Source organism: Ylistrum balloti, unplaced genomic scaffold, assembly GCF_031769215.1.
Source record: "Ylistrum balloti isolate Yb309-2 unplaced genomic scaffold, AGI_CSIRO_Ybal_v1 Utg371258, whole genome shotgun sequence".
Classification (NCBI taxonomy): domain Eukaryota; kingdom Metazoa; phylum Mollusca; class Bivalvia; order Pectinida; family Pectinidae; genus Ylistrum; species Ylistrum balloti.
In genome coordinates, this window is record NW_026782678.1 from 5,999 (window position 1) to 15,491 (window position 9,493).

General features: G+C 42.1%; 1 pseudogene; it reads left to right on the plus strand.

The window, feature by feature from the left end:
* Positions 1–1,822: 1,822 nt before the first annotated feature.
* Positions 1,823–9,239, plus strand: LOC132561652 (uncharacterized; annotated as a pseudogene).
* Positions 9,240–9,493: the final 254 nt, after the last annotated feature.

Sequence of the window (9,493 nt, forward strand, 5' to 3'; positions counted from 1 at the left end):
TGCACTTATTAGATAAAGATATAACTTCCGTCATTTGTCAGCTGTCCATCCTACATCAGGGACGTCTAGTGCTTGCGTCCCAGCCTTCATCAAGCTGTAATTCACCCATAGGTCTGTTTATAATTCCTTCTTATGGCCGTACTAAAAACCGATTTTTATCAAAACAGTTTAGAATTTTGACATAACATTGGATCTTCTTCAAACATTGTAACATGTATCTAGAGTGATTTAAGAGATGATGCTGGTGCCATAAGGGGTGATGTCACTGTTGTGAGGAGTGATGTCACTGTTGTGATGGGTGAATTTGGTGCCATAAGGGGTGATGTCACTGTTGTGAGAGGTGATGTTGGTGTCAGGATGTGTGATGTCACTGTTGTGAGGGGTGATGTTGGTGCCATGAGGGGTGATGCCACTGTTGTGAGGGTTGATGTCACTGTTGTGAGGGGTGATGTAGATGCCATGAGGGGTGATGTCACTGTTGTGAGGCGTGATGTGGTGCCATGAGGTGTGATGTCACTGTTGTGAGGAGTGATGTCACTGTTGTGAGGGGTGATGTTGGTGCCAGGAGGGGTGATGTCACTGTTATGAGGCGTGATGTTGGTGCCATGAGGGGTGATGTCACTGTTGTGAGGCGTGATGTTGGTGTCATGAGGGGTGATGTCACTGTTGTGAGGCGTGATGTTGATGCCATGAGGGGTGATGTCACTGTGTGATGGGTGATGTTGGTGCCATTAGGTGCGATGTCACTGCTGTGAGGGGTGATGTTGGTGCCATGAGGTGTGATGTCACTGCTGTGAGGGATGATATTGGTGTCATGAGGTGTAATGTCACTGCTGTGAGGGGTGATGTTGGTGCCATGAGGGGTGATGTCACTGTTGTGAGGGGTGGTATCACTGTTGTTAGGGGTGATGTTGGTGCCAGGAGGGGTGATGTCACTGTTATGAGGCGTGATGTTGGTGCCATGAGGGGTGATGTCACTGTTGTGAGGCGTGATGTTGGTGTCATGAGGGGTGATGTCACTGTTGTGAGGAGTGATGTCACTGTTGTGAGGGGTGATGTTGGTGCCAGGAGGGGTGATGTCACTGTTATGAGGCGTGATGTTGGTGCCATGAGGGGTGATGTCACTGTTGTGAGGCGTGATGTTGGTGTCATGAGGGGTGATGTCACTGTTGTGAGGCGTGATGTTGATGCAATGAGGGTGATGTCACTGTGTGAGGGGTGATGTTGGTGCCATTAGGTGCGATGTCACTGCTTTGAGGGGTGATGTTGGTGCCATGAGGTGTGATGTCACTGATGTGAGGGATGATATCGGTGTCATGAGGTGTAATGTCACTGCTGTGAGGGGTGATGTTGGTGCAATGAGGGGTGATGTCACTGTTGTGAGGGGTGGTATCACTGTTGTTAGGGGTGATGTTGGTGCCATTAGAGGTGATACCACTGTTCTGAGGAGTGATGTCACTGTTGTGAGGGGTGATGTTGGTGCCATTAGGGGTGATGCCACTGTTGTAAGGCATGATGTTGGTGCCATGAGGTGTGATCTTACTGTTGTGAGGGATGATGTTGGTGCCATTACAGGTGATGCCACTGTTGTGAGGGGTGATGTCACTGTTGTGAGGAGTGATGTTGGTGCCATTAGGGGTGATGCCACTGTTGTGAGGGGTGATGTTGGTGCCAGGAGGGGTGATGTCACTGTTATGAGGCTTGATGTTGGTGCCATGAGGGGTGATGTCACTGTTGTGAGGCGTGATGTTTGTGTCATGAGGGGTGATGTCACTGTTGTGAGGCGTGATGTTGATGCCATGAGGGGTGATGTCACTGTGTGATGGGTGATGTTGGTGCCATTAGGTGCGATGTCACTGCTGTGAGGGGTGATGTTGGTGCCATGAGGTGTGATGTCACTGCTGTGAGGGATGATGTTGGTGTCATGAGGTGTAATGTCACTGCTGTGAGGGGTGATGTTGGTGCCATGAGGGGTGATGTCACTGTTGTGAGGGGTGGTATCACTGTTGTTAGGGGTGATGTTGGTGCCATTAGAGGTGATACCACTGTTATGAGGAGTGATGTCACTGTTGTGAGGGGTGATGTTGGTGCCATTAGGGGTGATGCCACTGTTGTAAGGCATGATGTTGGTGCCATGAGGTGTGATCTTACTGTTGTGAGGGATGATGTTGGTGCCATTAGAGGTGATGCCACTGTTGTGAGGGGTGATGTCACTGTTGTGAGGAGTGATGTTGGTGCCATTAGGGGTGATGCCACTGTTGTGAGGGGTGATGTTGGTGCCAGGAGGGGTGATGTCACTGTTATGATGTTGGTGCCATGAGGGTGATGTCACTGTTGTGAGGCGTGATGTTTGTGTCATGAGGGGTGATGTCACTGTTGTGAGGCGTGATGTTGATGCCATGAGGGGTGATGTCACTGTGTGATGGGTGATGTTGGTGCCATTAGGTGCGATGTCACTGCTGTGAGGGGTGATGTTGGTGCCATGAGGTGTGATGTCACTGCTGTGAGGGATGATGTTGGTGTCATGAGGTGTAATGTCACTGCTGTGAGGGGTGATGTTGGTGCCAAGGGTGATGTCACTGTTGTGAGGGGTGGTATCACTGTTGTTAGGGGTGATGTTGGTGTCAGGAGGTGTGATGTCTTTGTTGTGAGGAGTGATGTCACTGTGTGAGGGGTGATGTTGGTGCCATTAGGGGTGATGCCACCTGTTGTAAGGCATGATGTTGGTGCCATGAGGTGTGATCTTACTGTTGTGAGGGATGATTGTGCCATTAGGGGTGATGCCACTGTTGTGAGGGGTGATGTCACTGTTGTGAGGATTGATGTTGGTGCCATTAGGGGTGATGCCACTGTTGTGAGGCGTGATGTTGGTGCCATTAGAGGTGATGTCACTGCTGTGAGGGATGATGTTGGTGCCATGAGGGGTGATGTCACTGTTGTAGGGGTGATGTTGGTGCCAGGATTATTTCAACACTGTACGATATTCAAGCTGTGCGGAGGGATCCCACTGCTTTGAAAGACCTTATTTTATTAACCAAACAGAGTTATAAGAAAGCTTTCATATGTTTTATATTTACAATATCGATTAGGATATTGACTTTCTTGTGTATCAGGAATTAGATGACCTGTGTATAAGGATATTTACTGACCTGTGTATAAGGATATTGTTTAACTTGTGTTTGAGAATATTGATTGACATGTGTAAAGAATTATCTTTGTCTCATTTCACTGACTTGTACGTGTAATGAATGTTGTCTGACCTGTGTATGAAAATATATCCTGACATGTATTAGGATGTTGTCTGACCTGTGTATTAGGATGTTGTCTGACCTGTGTATTAGGATGTTGTCTGGCCTGTTTATCAGAATGTTGTCTGACCTGTGTGTTAGGATGTTGTCTGACCTGTATATTAGGATGTTGTCTGACCTGTGTTTTAAGATGTGGTCTGACCTGTGTATTAGGATGTTGTCTGGCCTGTGTATCATAATGTTGTCTGACCTGTGTATTAGGATGTTGTCTGGCCTGTGTATTATAATGTTGTCTGACCTGTGTATTAGGATGTTGTCTGGCCTGTTTATCAGGATCTTGTCTGACCTGTGTATTAAGATGTTGTCTGACCTGTGTATTTTGATGTTGATTGACCTGTGTATTAGGATATTTTCTGACCTGTGTATTAGGATGTTGTCTGGCCTGTGTATATAGGATGTTGTCTGACCTGTGTAATAGGATCTTGCCTATTATGACTTGTACCTGTGTATTAGGATGTTGTCTGGTCTGTGTATTAGGATGTTGTCTGACCTGTGTATTAGGATGTTGTCTCACCTGTGTATTAGGATGTTGGCTGACCTGTGTATTAGGATGTTGTCTGACCTGTGTATTAGGATGTTGTCTGACCTGTGTATTAGGATGTTGTCTGACCTGTTAATTTACTTGTTTATTAGGATGTTGTCTGACCTGTGTATAAGGATGTTGTTGACATGTGTATAAGGATGTTAATTGACCTGTGTATTAGGATGTTGTCTGACCTGTGTATTAGGATGTTGTCTGACCTGTGTATTAGGATGTTGTCTGACCTGTGTATTAGGATGTTGTCTGACCTGTGTATTGTGATGTTGTCTGTATTATGATAGATTGGTTGGATTGGGTGGGGAGGGATACAATAGGAGAGTTCGAGCAAATTCTTGAAAATCCTTCTTCTGTTCCCTGACCTGTTTCCATAATCACGAATTTCATGCAAGAAGGTATCGCGTGACTAGTAACACAAGGGTTCATCAAAGGATGCAGGTTGATGAATATTATCGGGAAGTTTTATGGTCGCCATAAAAATCTCATTGAGAAATATTAAATTTGTGCGGTATGAATCTGGACGTATTTGATGCTCATTTGTTTGTCTGTTGGTTCCGTTTTTGTATACCTTTTTATCTTTAGATAACACGACATCAGTTACTTGGATTTACCAAGGTTTACAACTTTACATGGCGGGTGTCGTTGATAAAGCAGAAAGACGCTTACTCTTCCGGAACACCTGGTCTTATTCTCCTTGTACTTTTTCAAGTCTCCGTGTAAATCGTTCTTTTGTTCATATTTTGCTTTAGTTTTATGAAATTTGAGTTTGAATTATGATTATGTTGCCATGTTGGGATTTTCGCGATGCTTTTAGTTTATCTGAGTTACGTTATTACGTTGTTACGTTACTGAATTATTGTGTTTCGCTGAACAATCTTTAAAATAACAGGTGGTAGACACTGCTGATCCCCGAGGTTTGCCTTAACCTGTTTGTCATTCATTTGAAAAGCGGCACAGTTCAGAAATACACTGACTGAAATACACATGCTCTTGACCCTGTTCTAAAATCACAGGATCAATGAAAAATATGAAATTACTGTAGTATTCAATTACGGGCTGCATCATCACCCAGTCTTAATTTAGACTTTTCCATTGATCACTTTCGAGTTTCCTTAGTCGCCTCCTCGGCTTTTATATTTAGTCCCTTTTCATCACTTTCGAGTCTTAGAAGGACGAAACAGCTGCATGATACAATTATCTTCATTGTTTACCTCTAAAGTATCTAACTCTAAATTGTATTTTGAAAAAAATGTGCTTTTCACTTGTCTGTCTTTTGTATACTCTTTAGTCTGAGGCATCCTTGGGTGAAGAAGAATCAATTTTGTATAAATGGTGGGTCTTTGGCGTGAGGGGCACGGTAAAAAGTGGAAACTTAATAAGTTCTGTAAAAAAAGATAGGAGTTTGCCCAAATTTAGTCTGAAACACCTTATTTGTAAAAGGAAATCAGTTTGCAGAAACGTTGTGTCCCAGCTCCCTAGGGCAGAAGGGACAGTGCCCTGTAGGGGAAATAGAACCGGTTCCTTAGAATCCTTCATCTGCTGAGGGGATGGTAGAATTCTGTCAAAATTGGCTCTGGAACATCTTAGAATTTACCGGAATCACTTATTCCCCATAGCGAAAATACAGCAAATTGTTAAAAAAAATCCTTCCACGATAATGCCAGGATTCTCCTGTAATTGGGTATGAAGTATTCTTTGGTGAAGGTAAATCAGTTGTGTAAAAATACTGGGTTTTCAAGCCCCGTGCTGTGGAAGACACTTGGCCCAATTGGGGATATCTAGCAAAGTCTGTAAATCCTTAATCTTAATGAAAGTGAGAAATACAGGCCCTATGGGTGAAGACGTGTATATAAATATTCAATGTTCGGGTAAATCACAGAATGAATATGACGCCTGCGTTTAGACATCCATGGTCATATTTAATCGAATTTTGTTCTTGCTTTGTACCCAGAGACAAAGAGCACAATTACCACTGAGAAACTTTTTAACAAACTTTTCTGTCATCTCCTAAAATGTCACATCTTTGTCTTCTTAATCAACTCTGTTGCAGATGGCATAATAATTATTTTCTCTTTTTCTTGAATCATTATGGTCCTTGTATTTTACAGAAAGGAGTGAAAAGCTGACAGTTATGATAAGTAAGTATGCTAAACAACGTCAAGCATGAGGATATTTTACTTCAAGAGCGATATTTACTAAAAGGATAAAGAAACGCAAGGTGAACTTTAAACCAAAAATTGAGTATGCTATCGGGCTTCATTTAAAACGAAATTTTGTATACCTACAGATAAATTAAAGCTTAAAAATTTCCAAAGTCTGTATTTTGCATCTGACAATTTGTTTAGAGGTACTAACGATTAAATTGAATGGACCCATAGGATTTTGAAATTGAACTGAGTCATCAATATCTTGTGTGTCCGCCGTTTGCTGTGGTCACGGCCCTTATTCTTCTGGTCATAGAGTTCATGAGAGCGTTAATCCGTCTTACGTTGATGTTGTCCCACTCTTCAATTAGAGCTCTGGTCAACTGCTCTCGAGTAGCAGGGGGTGGCTGGTGCTTTCGAACATGTCTATCCAACTGGTCCCAAAGATGCTCGATAGGGGACAAATCAGAGCTATATGGCGGCCAATCTAGTGGTTGAATGTTGTTGTTGGCCAGAAAGACTTGGCAAATCCTTGCTACGTGGGGCCTAGCATTATCCTGCAGGAGGGTTAGATTATGCTGCTGTAAGAAAGGGATAACATGGAGTCGGACTGCTGTTAACTGCTGTTAACTGCAGTTAAATTGAAATCAATAACCAATGGTGATTTTAACCCGTGTGAGATTCCTCCCCGCACCATTACTGAACCGACCCTAAACCTATCCCTCTCTACAACGCAAGCGTCCGTAAAACATTCGCTACGACGTCGGTAGACATGTTGACGGCCGTCAGATCGATAAAGACAGAATCGAGACTCGTCCGTGAAGAAAACGTGTCTCCACTGCCTCAGTGGAAACTGTCATGGAGCATGTGCAGCGACCCAGGCCATACGACGCTGACGTCGTGCAGGAGTAAGGTGTGGACTTACGTAGGGGCGACGTGCTCTTACACCAACTTCTCGTAATCGATTCCTTATAGTTTTTGAACATATAGGACGACCATGATTTCCACGAACATTAAGTGCACTCTCAACGGCAGTAAGGCACCGATTACGCACGTGAGAGACGAAGATATAGCGATCATGACGTCGTGACGTTATGCGCGGACGTCCTGACCTATGTCGATCGGCCAATCGCCGAGTTTCCCGAAGATGTCTTACAAGACGTTCTATGGAGGAATCACCTAGGTGCCTAGCAACCTGATTTTGCAGCTGTCCTTGCATCAGCATCTGAATGGCCTGACCCCTCTGAACTTCTGTGAGTCGTGCCATTATTAGAACGAATCAAATTCTAAATTAATTTTAGGGAAACAGTTGGTCTGTATAAAGACTAACGAAGAGTGACTTGACCAACGCTGCATGAAACCAGAACAAGGTGCACGAGATTCTTGGTTTTTCCTTCCTCCATTTACCAGAGCTGCGCACTGTACCGTGACTAAATGTTCGATACATGACAAGGTGTAATATGACCTTATTACTCAATCCACAAAGTTTCACTTTATTTGGAGAACGCGTTTCCAAAAAATATCGGAATAAATATTACCCTGCTTTTCTTTATCATTTCAGTATAGTATGTCGTAAATAAAACCAATCAGCTTGTGTTGAGTTGTTGTCAGAAGTGTAGTAAGCTTATGCTCTGTCATTTGAAAAAAACCAGTAACTTTAGGATTGGAGTCATTATTTTTATAGTAATTTGCGTAATTAAGGTAATGTAAAATATGTTTACACAACCGTGTTTAGAACTGCCTTCGGGTCTTACAAGTTTTGTAAAAAAATTTGTTAGTCTGGACATATCTTTATTTTCAAATTTGTTAAAATATTTTTGACTGAGAAAACGAACCTCCCTCTAATTGCATAAACAACAAAAGCAACAGTCAATCATCAAACTAGACCAGAGATAAAAAAAGCTCTAGAAAAGGCCAAAAAGTCTATTCAAAGGAAGGGCATTGTCATCATTAATGGCGCCACAGAGGACGGGAAGACATCAATGTGCTACCAACTGTTGAGGTGGCTGATGGACGATGATACTGGACATTCAAAAGATCCTTTACAGCTTTACAGCATGAACAAATGGGATTGCATGGTTGAGCTAAATGCACGGTTATCTGTATTTGTTGATGCTATAAGTGGATAATTGTTTTTTAAGAAATGAAGAAAAGAGAAGACTAGATACAATCTGCATTTTGTGGTTAACTAAAAAGAAAATCAAATAATTTGATTTTAAATGGCCGAAATGAAAGTATCTCAAAGTCTTCCTGTATATTATTCAGTGCAGAAGATACCATAGACTTGCGAGGTAAACATTGCATGACGAGCAAGGAAAAAGAATTGATGTTAGAAAAGTATGTCCCAGACATTAAAACATTAGCTGGTGGAAGGGTATCTGAAATAGTCAAACATGCGCCTAATATAGGATTTTCGCAGTGCTGGCAACTGTTTAGAGATTTTTCTGACTTAAGAGATCAGGGGGTCAATTTCCTCAAGAAACCAATTGATCACTTAAAAGAAACACTGAAGAAATTACCAAAAGAGCACTTTAAAGCTCTTCTGTTTCTCTTCTTAAATTACGGGAAGGTTTAGATCCTAACGGTGAAAGCATTGACAAGAAAAGTTAGATATAGCTTTTCCTGGAACTGAACTTGATTGTGCAGCCAGAGTCAGATCATTACGGAAAAGTTTAGTTGAAATGAACAAATGTTTGTTTTTTTTTATAAAAACAAATGATGTTGATAATGATGATGATGATGATGGTGATGATGATGACGATAATGATTTATCTCATGATTATATCCAGGAAACAGTTGCCCTTTTGTATGGCAATGACACCAAAACTGGATTCATAGAAAATTGTCCAGGGAAGTTTCTCTATTACATTACAATATCAAAATCTACTCACAACAGAATAGTTATATCATCTAGTCATAATATTCACATGTATAAACGTTTAGTCAGAGAATTCAAATAAAAAAAATCTCCACTGACTTCATAGGTACATTAGATTTATGAACAGATAAGAAGTTACTGGAGGCACTTATCATTTGGTTGAATCGTCAGAATGTCGATAAAAACTTATGTCTCCATATTAAACAGCGACTGTTGAATGTTTGTCTGGTGCAGAAGAATATGTGTCCTTAGTGTCTGAGGTCGGTGTGAAGCCTGATGATATTACGCTCTTTGGAGTGGTAAAGACAGGAAACTATGGATTATTACGCAGAGTGGAGAGCTTGGACCTTACCTCCTTGCGTCACGTATGATATGAAGGTACACAAGAGTTGGGTGTTTGCTCCGTACATATCTCAGTCAGTGAATGAAAAAGGGGTAACAATACTACACGTGAGCTGTGCGAATGGACACATTGAGATATGTAAATATTTGTGTGAGACATATACTGAACGACCTACAGCTGTTGATAATGACGGTAGGACAGTGTTACAGGTGAGTTGTGCGAAAAGACACATTTAGATATGTAAATATTTGTGTGAGACATATGCTGAACTACCTACAGCTG